At 40.4% G+C, this 15,096-nt stretch overlaps 1 protein-coding gene across 1 annotated transcript in view; it reads right to left on the minus strand.

Moving 5' to 3' along the window:
• TENM1 (teneurin transmembrane protein 1) overlaps positions 1-6,799 on the minus strand; it is an 838,901-nt gene extending 832,102 nt beyond the window's left edge. Inside the window, exon 1 of the mRNA XM_068204864.1 lies at positions 6,657-6,799. The gene's annotated coding sequence lies outside the window, so the exon portion shown is untranslated. The remainder of the gene's footprint in view (positions 1-6,656) is intronic.
• Positions 6,800-15,096: the final 8,297 nt, after the last annotated feature.

Here is a 15,096-nt window from a genome sequence, read left to right on the forward strand (position 1 = left end):
ACAGGACAGTGTGTGGGGCTCTGCCCCTCAGTGGGATGTTACAAACATTATAAACTAAAAACTACGTGTGCTATATTTACAATAATGAGCCAATACCTATCACCCATGTTGAACAGTGTGTCCCCAGCCCAAACCAACAGAAAAATGCCAACACCACAGTGAAACATGGAGGGCGTGAAGAAGAAGAAAGAGGACAAGGCACACCCAGTTTCCTCCATCTTGCCTCCTTTGAACCCCTTACCTAGAATCCTAAAATTCTGCTTTTGCACCCATGCCACACTAATTACTACTTATATCAAACACTCAGAGCTTGTAATTCATCCTGTAAGATTGAAAACTCTTTTCCATGGACAGGGATCAGAGACAGTGTCTCTCGGGGCTCTGTACAGGGGGCTCCTGACCCCCTGCCAGGCTTCCAGACCTTCCAGGGCAGCCAGAGGGATGCCCTGGATTCCCACAGTGTTCCACTCAGGTTTCCATAAGATTTCTGAGGGGGGCTTATATTCCACCTTTTTTTTTTTTTTTTTTTTTTTTTCTTCTAATTCCTGCAAAAAGCCTAGAAAACTGTATGTTTAGTTGCTCCCAAAACCACAGTTTTAAGATATTAATGTCCTCCTAAAACATGTAGGAAACTTCCCAACATGCTACAGAAGAATACAGAATTTATTTTACACATTACACCTTCATTGCAATAGCACTTGGAAGATGCAGATTCTCTTTCCATCCATTTAAAACATCATGAACTTGATGCTTCATTCCTGGTGTGTGAGCATACTGCCAAAAATACATTTCACATTCGATTCCCTCCACTTCTAAAAATCCAATAACATTTTGGCTATTGTATCCTAACTGCTGTAAAGATACTAGTGCTTTTACAATACCCTACAGCAGAACACAATAGACACTGTCCTCTGCAGCACCGCAGCTCCAAATGCTGTTTATGTCACCTTTGTAAGGGGTAATAGTTTTGGAACCTGCATGTTTTATCTGCATATCCCATTTTCTCTTAGCTATTTCAGATCAGGACTCATTTGCATAGAGACAAGACATGCTGCTTCGCTCGTCTGGTTTGAGCTTTCAGCTTTGGACACTGCTTAGTGGTCACCCAGGTTGCCCACAGCATTTTAGTGTCTCCCACAGCCCCACCATTCTCAATGTCCTGTCCTGGATCAATTACTCCAGTCAATAACCATTTTTAGACTGTTTCATTTCTGCATATAATACACCATCCAGTCTCTTTAACACATCATTTAAACCCTTTCTGAACTGACAAATTCAAGAATTGTCTCATTTTCTCTTTTGATCCTCTTTATAAAAGCAGATACACTCAGCAGATACCAGAAAGGTAATTTTGCAGACTTTCCACAATCTCAGCAAATGTTTTGTCTGCTGATTTAATACCAGCTGTTAAGCTATCCAGCACGTTATAGGCTTTAGCCCTCATTACACTCTGTAAAAGTGTCACATTTTTCTCATTACTCATATCATTTGCTAGAATACATTGTGTTCCTATTGCCTGACACAGAGCAGTTCTCTAGAGCAGCATGAAGCTGCTCTACCCCATCCCTGTGAGCTCCTCTCTATTCATTTGCCATTCTCAAGGTGCAAACCCCAGGCTCTCTGTAACCCTTTGCTCCTGCTGCATGCTGGAATCAGGCCACCACAAGCATCCACAATGCCTTATCTCTCCATGTTACATGGAAATTGGAAACGACACAATATAATTCCCAAACTTGTTTGTAGTAATTTCATTAAAAAAAAAAAAAAAACCCACAAAAAAAACCCACCACGCAAAAGCCAGAATTACAGACACACAGAGATGTTCTGTCATTGCCTAGTGTCTTCTACCAAGAAATTTGAACAGTTAGAAATTTATAAGTTATTTAAAGAGGTATTAAAAAGAATAGCTTAACTGAGTTTGAAAGAATCACTGATGCCTTATGAATCAAATTCTGTTTCATTCAGTGCCTGTAATTACTCTGGAAAATTTAGGCCTATATTGAACAGTACTGTATTTGAGACACCAAGCACCAGAAAAGTTATATTTGAGAAAAGATGACTTGAAAAGTGGGTACTTAAATCTCAAACTGGTGCAAACTGTCAGCAATGGGAAGTGCCTACCAGAAAGATTCAGACCTTTCTGAACTGCACTGGGAATATGACAAGGGAACTTATTACAGTCCTTTACTGATCAAAATTTTACCATGAAATTTATAATTACAAAAGTCTTCCTTCTATCCATGCAAGTCCTCCATAATGATTTTTTGATTGTCTAGCAATATTAACAGAAAATTTGCTGTAGCCTCTACTGCCAATTCAGCTTGCTTAGAAAATATACTTTTACTCCATCCCCTTAAATAACCAAAGCACGTTAAGTTTCATCAAGTCATAATAGGAGCTTCAAATTTAGATTTTTCCAAAAGATAACAAATATTTTAATTAAACAAACAAACCCACTCGCAAGACTGCTGCCTTCAAAGAACCTTAATGGTCAGTTTGCTTTGCAAATCAAGACACAGGAATACTTAAAAAGCTAAAATGCTGATGCAATCTTTTGAAAGCATCTCTTTTGGGGGAAATAGATAAGCTGTAGTTGTAAGAAACTTCTTATGTGAGGTTTTATAGGCTTTTTGATTACAAAAGGGAGTCATTCATGGTAAATAAATTGGGGGGCGGTTAGAACAGTGGTATATCTGGGTTAAGTTTTGGTATTTACTGTGTAAACAAACAGTCCTGTAAATAACAGACTATATTTGAGTCTACTTTAAACGATAGCTCACTGAAAGCAAAACTGAGACCAAGAGCTTTATGCACCTTCATACCAGAGGATTTTTAGGCTGTAAAAATTTATCTGAGAAAATATTAGGGTGAAAGGCTAAATGTATAAAGTTGTCAGAAGGATTATTAATTCCTTTCTGAGACCAAGAGATAAAGCCTAGAAGACACAGAGAGCATTAGCAAGGGAATTGTGAGTATGATGCAACAAACTCATGGAAGGAAACACAAGTTCAAAGGAAGAGGGAAATTTTGAGATTAGAAAGCAGCTTGTCTCAGATAGCAGAAATTAGGTGTATTATTGAAGGTCTGGTAGAGGAGCATTAGAGGACAGGGGAGTGTAGTAACAAGATCAGTTAGAAATATGGAGAAAGTATTTCTTCATATTAAGGTTCATAATAATAGCCCTCCCCACCTCAGCCTTTATTCCAGAGTAAAAAGAATGAACTCAAAAAACATTTAACATGCTGCAGAGCAGAATTCAAGGCTACATAGAGCTGGGAGGGCAATACCAACATTTGGGGCCAGCTGCTGCACAACACTACCTTGTCTGATTTGGGGGGAGTCAAACCAGAAAAACTGGTCTTTCTACCCCAATAAATCTGCTTGCAGATTGTTACCAGAAAGACAGAGCTGAGAATACCCTTAGACCATTTGAAAAGTTGGAAATTGTAAAATTGTTTGGGTTTTTTCCCAGCAAATAATAGGTGCAATCAGAAAGCTAACAAAAAAAGATTCTCTGAAGAGTACTTCCAAGTTGTAAAACTTGGAGGCATAAACCTACTGTCTTTGCTTAATATGCCTAAGGAAAAGGAAAAATATTGGATTTCCTGAGAATTTTTAAAAGGAGGAATACTCTACTGAACACCTCTCCAAAGACAGCCTCCTTCAAAGCTGAAGCACCAGAAGCTATCCACTAACATTTCCATACTTGTTCCTGCATTTATTTAGGAGGAAATCTCTATTGCTAACAACCATGGTGAGAAAAAAAAAAAAAAAGAGAAACAAAAAAAGATGAGACTTGGTCATTACAGACATAAATCTTCACAGAACCAAATCAATTATTTTGAACACACTATGAATGTCTAAGCAGAGAGAAGAAAAGAGGGAATGAGTTCAAAGGAATATCAGAGGAAAGGCAAACAAAGTGCAAGGTATCCTTCAGGAAGAACTGGGCTGAGGCCAGTGTGAGCACTATGAAATGCCTGTTATTCTCTAAGATTAAATAAGTGTCCATGGCACAACTGACATTGCTTCTCAATGGATCAGCTAAGCCACTTACCAGCTAATTCAACATCTTCCTAGAAATAAAATTGCTTAGGTATGAACAACGGCAGGAAAATTAATGAAAGTTTTATCCTGGTACTGTCTTGAATCAAGATGTTCAAACCTTCTGTTAAATCCATATACCTGCACTGAAATTTTCTTCTCATAAGTCTTTCTGCAACCTTAATTCCACTTAACTTTGTGTAAACATTTGCACGTTCACCAGGAAACATTGTGATTAAGTCACAATTATCCAGCTAAAAAGCAGAAAAGACCATCAAACCATGGGATACAGTTCCAGCCAGGCAGCTAGACACAAACAAAGCAGGAAGCGTATGACAGAGTGTTTACAATTTACAGAGAGCTACAAAAACTCTCAGAAATTAAAAAACCGTTTGTGGGTAATTGGAAACCAGAAAGCACACAATACTACTGTTGACTCACGAACATTTCATTTATCTTTCAGCTTCATTTCAGCACTGAGAAAACAACATTACACTCTTTGCAGTGTTTAGGAATCCCTTATGTCCTGCAGATTGCAGTTAAATCCACACTTTTCTGTTAGGAGTAGTGGAGAGCTTCATTTTCTCTATCTTCACCATTTCCTAACACTTTTGATTCACTAGGCTGCAATGCTATCAGAAAACACTTTAGCTAAACAAGCACATCTTAGTATTATTCTATTTTCTGTCATCTGCTGGTTTTGCTTTTGGGCCACTGTGGTTATCTGTAATGGCAAACAATAACTGTGACATTTTAAGGCATTGAGCTGAACCTGAGGATGGAAAATTACAGGAGATTACTCGAAAGTTAAGCCTCCAAATCCTAGAACTTTGTATTTAGGACAGATCATCTTTGGTAGTGAAATATTGGAAGTAGAAACTTCCATAAAGCAAAATCTGACTTATGGGATTCTCAATATAAAAACTAGTATTTTGATTCCTGGAGGTTAAAATAAGATGGAATCTTTCTTCCTGATATTTCAGTCAATTTTTTATCCTTTCTTTTTCCTAATGCAAAAAAAAAAAATAGTTGAGCTAGTAGTCACTGACTAAGACAAGAGCAAATATACCCAAAAAGGGAACAATAGAGATAAATGATGACATTTATAAAGTGATTGGCTTGGGCAGAAGGGATATACAGCGAGATCCATTTCACTTAAGCCTCACGCAAAGGACCCATAAAGGAAGGAAGGAGTTACAAAGACATGGTTTATTGACTGCTCACCACTGAGACAGAGTTTTCCTGTATAAATTCTTTCTTAGAAGGTTAATTAAAAAGGGTTAGGGCCATGATACGAAAACCCTTTATTCACTAGCATAATCCTTACTCACACAAGGGATTCCATTGATTTCAGTGGACACAGGATTGCTCATGGGGCTTAAGGTTTGCAGAACTAGACCCTGTAGTTCTGAAACATTAAAATTGTGAATACTTTTGGATAACAATACACCCAGTCCAGGCAGAGCAGCACAGCTCAGCCTGAGCACAAGGGCAATGTGGAGCAGTACTATGGCCTAACTTTTATTACAGAGGACAGAACAAATGGATGGCAGGCATGTGAAAAACCTGCATGCATACATACACGGTAGAGAAAAATCATTTGACAGTTTAGACTTGGTTTAGTTCTCAGAGCATACATGCCAAAGTGACACCCCTTTGTCCAGAACACTGCTTGTGTGTCTGTGCCAAGTCAGGGCTAAAAGCACAACACAGGGCTACAGTGGGTACCACTGCACACTGCAGAGGATGGAGACTGAAAGCATCAGCTCTCCATAACCTCAGCATGAAATTCCATAGCACCAGGATCAGCAGCAAGAGCCCTCTACAAATACACCTGCTCTTAATCTCACGACTAATATCCTGTTTAGAGCCCACTCTTTCCCCCAACCTGCTTCTTTGCCTTGCCTTGTTCTGCCTCTCTGTCCCTTTAGAGATGCCAGGTTTTTAAAAAAACATTTAAGTCATCTTTATGATTCATGTGTGTGCTCCATAAAGTTATTCCATACATCATTAGTAGGAAGGACAGGAATATAAAAGAATATCTTGGCTATGTGTGAAATGTGGGATGACACTTCTTAGCAGAATTAAGGATTAACCAAAGCAGAAATGCTGTACCTTAAACACTGGCACTTCTAGCAACATGAGAAAAATAGAATTTTGGAGAAATAAGAGTGACTCATTAAATGAAAACTATTTTTGAGAAAAGTAAGCCCTTTACAAACATCAGCCTAATCTATACCACAACCAGAAAAACACTGTTTTTTCTTTAAGAAATTCCATAAATTATAGGGACAGGAAATCACGGGCATATTATCAAAATAAGAGGGCACAGATAACTATATATAGAAGACTTCCAAACATAAGGTACTGCCTTAGTAGGCACAAGAAACAGAGACCCAATTCCCTTCCCAAATAACACAGGGATATCAGGGGCACAGACTACTTCCAATAGAAGCATCATTTAAAAAGAACAACTCAAAAAATATTGTAACATCATTTTTCTTCAAACCTCCTCATATTTAAGTATAACAACAACAAAAAGAGAAAGAAAAGGATCAATCTGTGCTTCAGGAAAGGTGTTGCAGGGCACAGCATAGAAAATCTTATCATACCTTTTGCAGCCTGCTCTGAGGAACACTTCAAACACAGGCAGGTGATCAATAAATCCTCAGGAAAGTTAAGCCAAGAGCACTCAAAGCCTTCCCACTTCTGTAGCTGGGCTCACACCCATCCTTTGGTAGCAGGACACTCCAACACAACAATTTACTGCAACCCCGACACAGGCATCTCCCCACTTCTGGTGAGCCAGCACTTAACTGTGAACATAAGGAGAAACACAGGTGTTGATCCTTTCCTAATGGCCTGAGCTTTAGGGGAGCTGTAGAGAATGACCTGAATCTGAGGTTCTAGCTGTTTGCTAGTTCTGTGGAGTTCATTCCCGATAGTTTTGTCTATTCACTTCTTGAACCCATCAACCTTTCAGCATGCACAATATATGTTAGCAGTGAGAATTTTAGTTAAGCTTTGTGAAAACTTCCTTCGTGTTACTTCCTCCTAGGTTTCCTCTTTTTTGTTGGATTTTATTTTTGAGCAGCCTACCTGAAAAGTTCACAAGATGCCCCAAATCATGGAAACAAGGAGCAAACTCATAGAGCTACAGCAAGGCCAGAGAAAGGCAGGAAAGCTACTGCATATGGAACACCATGTCACTTCCTGGGGCAAAGAAGCTTCCTCCTGGGAAAGGAGCTACTGGCAGGCACAGAATACAAGATTATAAAAACACATTGCAATGTGAAGAAGACAATAAGGATCACTTTTTTTTTTCTCTTGAGATTAGGATCAGACTAAGGAGGCAAAGTTATTTTACATCCACAACTATTGGCGAGTATATTGTCTTTATACAGCCACAATTGAGGAAAGTGTGTGATTGACTACTTAGATTTTATAGCTCTAAGAATAATCAAAGTCTAGGCATATGCTTTATAATTAAAAATAATAAAGGGGAGTGCAAATATTTATTTATCCAAAAAGGTTTAGATGCAACAAGTATAGGTTTAAAGAACTTATGGAAAAGCTAGCAGGGGCATGGAAAATATTTTCATTCTAAATAAAGTATTTGCTGTCAAAATTCAAAAGTATTTTTGGAGTGAGAAATAAGGTGCAAAGTTTTCTCAGAGAGAGCAGCTAATACCCAGGATAACAATGTGAATTTATCACAAGTTAAAAGTTAAGCAGAAACTAACTTTTTTTCTAACAGACAGACCTTGGTCAAGTATTAGTATTAAAATCGTATCAGGATTTAGAGCAATGAAATTTTATGGATGGTGTTAGAAGAGGCCAGAGCAGATAATAATCCTTTCTGGTCTTAAAATATACAGTCACTTCAGTTTTCTGTGAATGTATTAAATAACCTCTGTTCCCAACAAGTACATTCACCAATGACAAATCTCCAGTGGAAAAATGTTGATAGCTGCACAGGTGTGAGAATAAAAAATGGCAAAATCTGTTTTCTAGGTGGGAACAGAAGGTGGATTCTGCTGGAGATTTGTTTGATAGTTATGAATACCAGACACAAGACAATGTCAGTTAAAGATTACTTGAGCAGATGGGTGGCACAGTGCATACACTGTGAAGTGTTGTTAATTGAATGGCCTGGGATCTTGTTTAAAAATCTTAAAATGAATAATTGGAAAACAATTAAAGAAGCGACTACACCCTGCAAATTCCAGGGTTGCCAGCTGGGAAGGTGGGATTGGAGCTACATGAAACACAACTTTGGGGGCTTCCCTGATTTTCACACAAGAAAGTTCAAGACAGACTTTTCTATGTAGCTCTCTAGGAGCATAAGTGGCTGTTTTGATGCAAAATAGGTTTTTTAATAATAGTTTTCATATTGGCAGGATCTCAAACTATCATACATCTATTTAGAGTATCACCATTTCTGTAAGCAAAACATTAGACTGCATTAGAGCTGAGGTTCCTTAACATTTCATCAGCAAATTTGAATGAATGGGCTGCAGAGACAGGGGCTGCTGTCAGGCTGCTCTGGCAGGGCTGTGAGGGTGACAGACATGGTACCAGATCTGCCATCCCTGCTGGCAAGAACACTGATTTACACGTGTGTTCAGAGCCATCTGGATTCACTGCACACATGGGGTGGAGCTGAGTTTCACTGCACAGGTGGCCAGAAGTGATGCACACACAGGAACACTGACCCCAGATTTTCAGCCAAAAGAGCTAACAGGTTTTTCCCTTTTATTTTCCACTCGTCAAACCAGTGTTAAGTCAAGCAGTGCACATTCCATGTGCTAATCTTCTTCCTCAGGCTCTCTTTTCTTCCCTAAGTCAATGCTAAAAAGAAATAGTGTTTTTACTAATAAAATGAGACATGAAATATAGGAAAAGGGCCAGATGCTCAGCAGTCCTAGAACAGGAGAGTCAGCTTTTCAGAGTTCTCCCTGCATGGTGCTGTGGCTGTTACCTGTACTAATCTCTGTAGTGCTCATTTTCAATATGCTTAGCACTGGAATCCCAGAGCATCTTGAAATTATTGGAAAGCTTGGTTGATTTGACTTCCTTTCTAGGCATATGCTTTATGATTAAAAAAAAAAAAAAAATAAAGGGGGTGCAACCAACTAGGACCAACTCCTAGCTCATGCCATGCAAAAATGTGAGGGGAACCAGCCCTGCCTTGTGTGGTTCTCTTGATCACAGAGCAACTTGCAGTTTGGAAAAGACTCTGACATAGCCAGGGACCACTGCAGAGGATGGAGATGCTCTGTTCCAAAAGATTTACATGACAGCCTTGACACCCATGGGAAACTTCCTTCTGTAAAACGTTTAGAGGCACAAGGTTCTTCAGCTCTGACATGGTGATTAATAGTGTTTTGTATCAAAATGCTGAACCCAGACAGGCTGAGTGTAAAATGGGTACTTCACAGTGTGATTACTGTACTACTTCTGCATTTATAGTAAGGGAGCAGCATTCAGAAACCAGTGTGTGGGTCATGGCCCTATTTGGAAAGTTAATACTGAAGATTGCTGTTCTCAAAAGACAAATTAAGCTTAATAACTTTTCCTTTCCCTTTCCTTTCCCTTTCCTTTCCCTTTCCCTTTCCCTTTCCTTTCCTTTCCTTTCCTTTCCTTTCCTTTCCTTTCCTTTCCTTTCCTTTCCTTTCCTTTCCTTTCCTTTCCTTTCCTTTCCTTTCCTTTCCTTTCCTTTCCTTTCCTTTCCTTTCCTTTCCTTTCCTCCCCTTTCCTTTCCTTTCCTCCCCTTTCCTCCCCTTTCCTCCCCTTTCCTCCCCTTTCCTTTCCTCCCCTTTCCTCCCCTTTCCTCCCTTTTCCTCCCCTTTCCTTTCCCCTTTCCCTGTGATGCCAAAGGGTCTGAGTTTGTTTCCACCTGTCTGATTGCCAAACAAGCCCTTACTGAGGGCTTCATCACCCTTCACTTACTCCCTGCTCTGACTCCAGGAATGGTGTTACATGTGACATGCCAGGATTTCCTGCCTGTGCAATAGGAAATGCTGGATATCTCTGGTACCATTATGTGGCAGCTGTTGAGAAATGGTGACTTTTCTAGTTGGCACTGCTGAAACATCTCACACCTCTTTCAATTCCTAAAATGCAGCCTCAGCATCAACGCACTGAAATGGTTCCCATTAACCATTTGCCCCAGCTCCTGCCCTCAGTGCATTCCCCACCAGCTCTCTATGCTGCTTCACAGCATTCCCATCCAGAGCACCTCTGTTTCAGGAGATGCACTTTGGGGACTGCTAAAGCCCTGATGCCTCTTATAGCTCCAGTAAAGAACAGCAATAAATGTAAGGAAGGGAGAGTGGTGCACTGAGCATTCAGGCAGCTCCTGTTCTCTGCAGCAGCCTGTGGAGACACAGTGTGAGGAGTGTATCTCAGCTCAGCTCCTCATCATGCTCAGGAAACAGCCCAAAAACAAACACTCACCTGCTTAGACTGGTACAGCAAGGAGAACAGCATGAAAGCATTGAAATACAGAAAAGAAAAAAAAAAAAAATCCAAGTACTTTGAATCTGAGCACTGATGGAATGAATCCCAGTTTGAGTTAACTTTCAGAAATGTTTCTCTTTCTGATGCAGGCATTTAATTGATTAACAGCCTGTAGTGCTTGATGCCGAGGTTCCTTCCCCAGCAGCAGTGGGATTGATGTGCTCACCTGTCCCTGGCCAGCTCCTGGCCACTGGCCTGGCTCAGTGCTGCCAAAAGTGTGTCTTCACAGAAATATCCTAGTACTTCTTTGTCTGCTTCCCAAATATGTTCTGGAAAATGTTCTTTCTAGAGGGAGTGTTTACAGAAGATCTAATAAAAGTGACTGAGACAAGAAAGATAAACATTGCCAGTAACTTTGTGGGCTTTCAAAGCAGCAAAAGCGAAGCACATATTGAGAACCTCCAGCAAAAACGTGACTACAAACTTAGAGCAGGAGCTGGGGTTAAAGCCACCCTCTGTCCCCCAAAGGCCTCTGAAATGGCTGCACTGGGATAGGGAGTCTTTTAAGCTTCTCAGATGCTTAAATGATATGAGTTAGAAACATGCTGTATTTCCTGGAATGTCTTGAAGGTTTGCCAACTTCTTAGCTCTCCTTTCGAGGAAACTCCACTGAAAGCAAAGCAAATTAATGCTGCCAAAATCATCTGCATTTCTGGAAAGCAGATGCTTTTCCGCACAGTGCAGCCATACCCTGGGTGGCAGGGATTCCCTGGAGTGCCATGGCTCCAGGGGTGCTCCCCAGATCCCAGGCACATTCCTCCTTTCTCCAGCCCACACCTGAGTCCCATGAGGTACCTCGCTGGTCCTGAATTTGTTTTGTAAACTCAACTCTCAGCTGCACCTTGGGCCTCCATGACAGACTGCCAAAGGTGGCCATTCCCAGAGCCATGGAGCAGGTAGGGATGGTGGGGGAACGGGATGTATTTAGACCATCACAGAGTGGTTTGCACTGGAAAGGACCTTAATGATCACCTAGTTCTGATTTCCTGCCATGCACAGGGATGCCACCCACCAGATCAGGTTGCTCCTAGCACCGTTGAACCTAGCCTTGAACACTTCCAGAGACAGAGTATCCACAGTTTCCCTGAGCAACCTGTTCCAGCGCCTCACCATTCTCACAGGGAAGAATTTCTTCCCCTTATGTAATCTAAACCTAGCCTCTTTCAGTTTAAAACCATTCCTCCTTGTTCTATCACTTCATGCCCTTATCAAAAGTCCCTCTCCAGCCCTCTTGTATCACCTTTAAGTACTGGAAGGTGCCATAAGGTTTCCCTGAAGCCTTCTCTTCTCCAGGCTGAACGACCTTAACTCTCTCAGCTTGCATTCACAGGAGCAGTGCTTCAGGCCCTCTGTGATGCCCTATTAAGCACAAGCTCTGGAAAGATCTCTGAATTCTACCTGAATTATCAAGGGGGAAGAAGTGTGTCCATGCTGGCTCTGTGCAGGGGTCCCTCTGAGGAGAGCTGACGCACAGTCCCACTACCAATCCCCTCAGTGAGGCTGGTGGCACCCACAGGTCCCAGGGAGGTGACTTCACTCAGCAGACCCTGATAAACCTTGTCATGTCTTTTCACTGATAATTTAAAGCTCTTAAATTCTTCACTTCTTATCTGAAAAGAAGTGACATTTAATTCCAATGAGAGCTACACACATTTATACCTATAGACTTTGTCCTTAAATTTTCTTAATGCCAAAAGGGCCCCTCTTTTTCTGATAACAATATTGTATCTTTGAGGTTTGTTTCTTGTTATCTTGTACTGTGATGAATCACACAGTGCCATGCCAGTGACCACGGGGAAGAAGATATAAAACAAATGATCCTCCAAAAAGGAACAAAACATTCATAAAACTCAGCATTGGATGCTCCTTGTTACAGCTTTGCTAATATTGAGGTGCTGTTTTCCATCCAATACAGACAGTGCAGTCTGCAGGCTTTACAACACAAATCACCTCCACGGAGTGACTTGCAAGTTTCAAACAGATTTTTTCAAGTTGAGTTTTTGAGACCTGCACTTCAAAGCCATAAGGGAAAATATATTGTATTACATTATCAATATGTGTAGCAGGCTGGAAAAGCTTCTCCTTAGGGATCTGAAAACCATTATAGTAAATTTGTGCTTCATAATAAAAAATGTTTATTTCTCGAATAAATCAAAACCAGAAGCAATTTTCTCTTTAGAGCTGGTGAGGGTTTCAGGTGTCTGAATCCAATGGCTTGAGAGCTCAACCATAAATCACAGAGATAAGACAAAAAGCACCCTCCTGTCCTCCAATTCCTAATGTGTAATCAGCTGCTTGGGAAAGTTAAATTGCATGTTAAAAGACAAAGAATAAAGCACTGCTTATGTTCTTAATCTTAAAGGTAATATGAAAAGGCAGATACCCAACCTGCCTGTTGCTTTCAAAGGAATATCTATCTTTTCTTGGGCATATGTGAGCAGGCAGGACTTGACTGCCAGTCCTGTGTGACGAAGCTTGTGCATCTGGTCCTGCATTATTTCTGCAACGTGCAGCTGCAGGAGACATGTGCACACATAGTAAAGGAAATGTAGTCTTTCTCCCCCAAAGGAAACAAGACATCTGCCCTTGTACCGGGCAAAGCTGCACTGTCAATCTTGACACCTTGTGTTTAAATAATGGATAAAAGTGCTAGCTTTGTTACATGTAGATGCTAAAACTCCATCTGGACATACTGATCCATGCATTGCTAAAGGAAAGCTGAACCCTGAACATATCAAGGCTCAACATTTTTTAGTCTCCTGGTGCTGCTGCAGCATTTCCCTTGTTCTCTCCCTCACAGTTCTGCTCTTGCTTGTCATCTCCCCTCTCTTTTGATCCTGTCTCTTCCTTTGCCTTTATCTTTCCTCTTTGTGCTCCTCCTCCTCTTTCCACTGCTATCTCAAATTATTTCTCCTGCTAGACCTTCCTTCTGTCATCAAGGGGGTTCTTTCTTTCTCTAGAAATGCTTGATTCTACTAAGTGCAGACAAGGCTCCCCATTGCCTCACGACAAGAGGGGCTGAAGGATGCTGTATTAGATTGCAGAGGAAGGCTGCCACGAGTGGAACTCTGCTCCAGAAGCAGCAGAGCAAACAACAAGAAGTCTGAGAGTGGATAACACGTAGGTATGCCATGTTGGGTACTCATCTACTCCTGAAGAGACCTGAAACTGTTCTACCTTGCCTTGCCTTCACTGGGGTTTTGTGCTGCTGCCAAAAACAAAAAGAACCAAAAGAAACAAAAACAAAACAAACAACCAAAATCCCAACAAAACAAAAAACCAAATTAACAAAAAAAAAACTAAACCAAAAAACCCAACAAAAACAGGCAGGCAACTTCATGATGCTCATCCTGAGAAACACAGAATGCAAGAGGAAATATGGGAGTGATGATGCTGCTGAGCCTTTCAGGTGATTCTTTTCTGCAGACAAATGTGATAGTCTGTAACGTGGATGGGAGATGACAGCTACCAGTACTGACCTCTCCCACAAGGGGGGTGTGGTGTGACTGCTGTTCCTCTCCTGGTGAGCTGTGCAATTTCCCAGTTTCCAACAAAAATTACAATATTTTAATATTTCTTTCTTAGATAAAGAATAAAAACTTAAGTCATCTAACTACATTTTCTTCTGGGTTTCCAGACAATATTAAGTTTGAAAATTCTGAAATTGTTTATGTCCTTCAATCACCAACCAGCCACTGATACCCTTCAGTGCCAGAGAGGAGCAACTGTGGGAGAATTCCTTCATTCTGCTGCAGTCATAGAGCCCATGGTGCAGGTCAGAAATGGGTCTGTGCTGCTGGAAGCCAGTGAACATAGTTTTAAAAGTTTGTGTTAACATTTTTTTCCACTGAAGAAGAAAAAGTAATAAAGTATTCTTTCAATCTGAATTCCCATGTGGATGCAAATAAATGCAGAATCAAAAAAACCCCCACAAAATTCTTTAGCTGTATGGAGCAGGAAATATTTCAATTCTACTCAAATTTCTTCATTGAAAAAAAGAGGCAACAACAACAAAAAAAAGGAAAAAAGAAAAACTGGGAATGTACTTTTCAATTACATAATCATAACGGAAGGAAATTCTTAGCCACCTCTGAGTTACTATTCAAATTGAAACACTACTGGGCCAAAGTCCACAACCTTGAAATGGGTTCTCACACATGGAAAGGTGAATCAAAACTTTTCCTTTCTTTCTCCTCTGAATAAAATATACAGTTTTTTAAGCACACTTTTTCTAGAAGCTGAAAAATAAGAATATCTAAAAAAACAAAGCAAAGCATTTCACCCATCATTCCAATAATTAGAAAAAGAAAGAGAAAACTGCACAGTCTTGATGTTAATGTTGTTCTGTGAGCTACCACACGTTATCCAACAAATCTCCTAAGTGTAGTAGAGCAACCATACAGCATGAGTTAAAAGAGAAAAAACTTAGCGCATAAATTTTACTCTACTTTGGTTATTTCTATTTAGCAAAAATCCGGTGATAATAGCGCAGGATTACAGCACCTTGCTTCATCACCACCACAAAGGGCT

The sequence above is a fragment of the Anomalospiza imberbis genome, chromosome 14 (assembly GCF_031753505.1).
Source record: "Anomalospiza imberbis isolate Cuckoo-Finch-1a 21T00152 chromosome 14, ASM3175350v1, whole genome shotgun sequence".
In the NCBI taxonomy this organism is placed as follows: Eukaryota; Metazoa; Chordata; class Aves; order Passeriformes; family Viduidae; genus Anomalospiza; species Anomalospiza imberbis.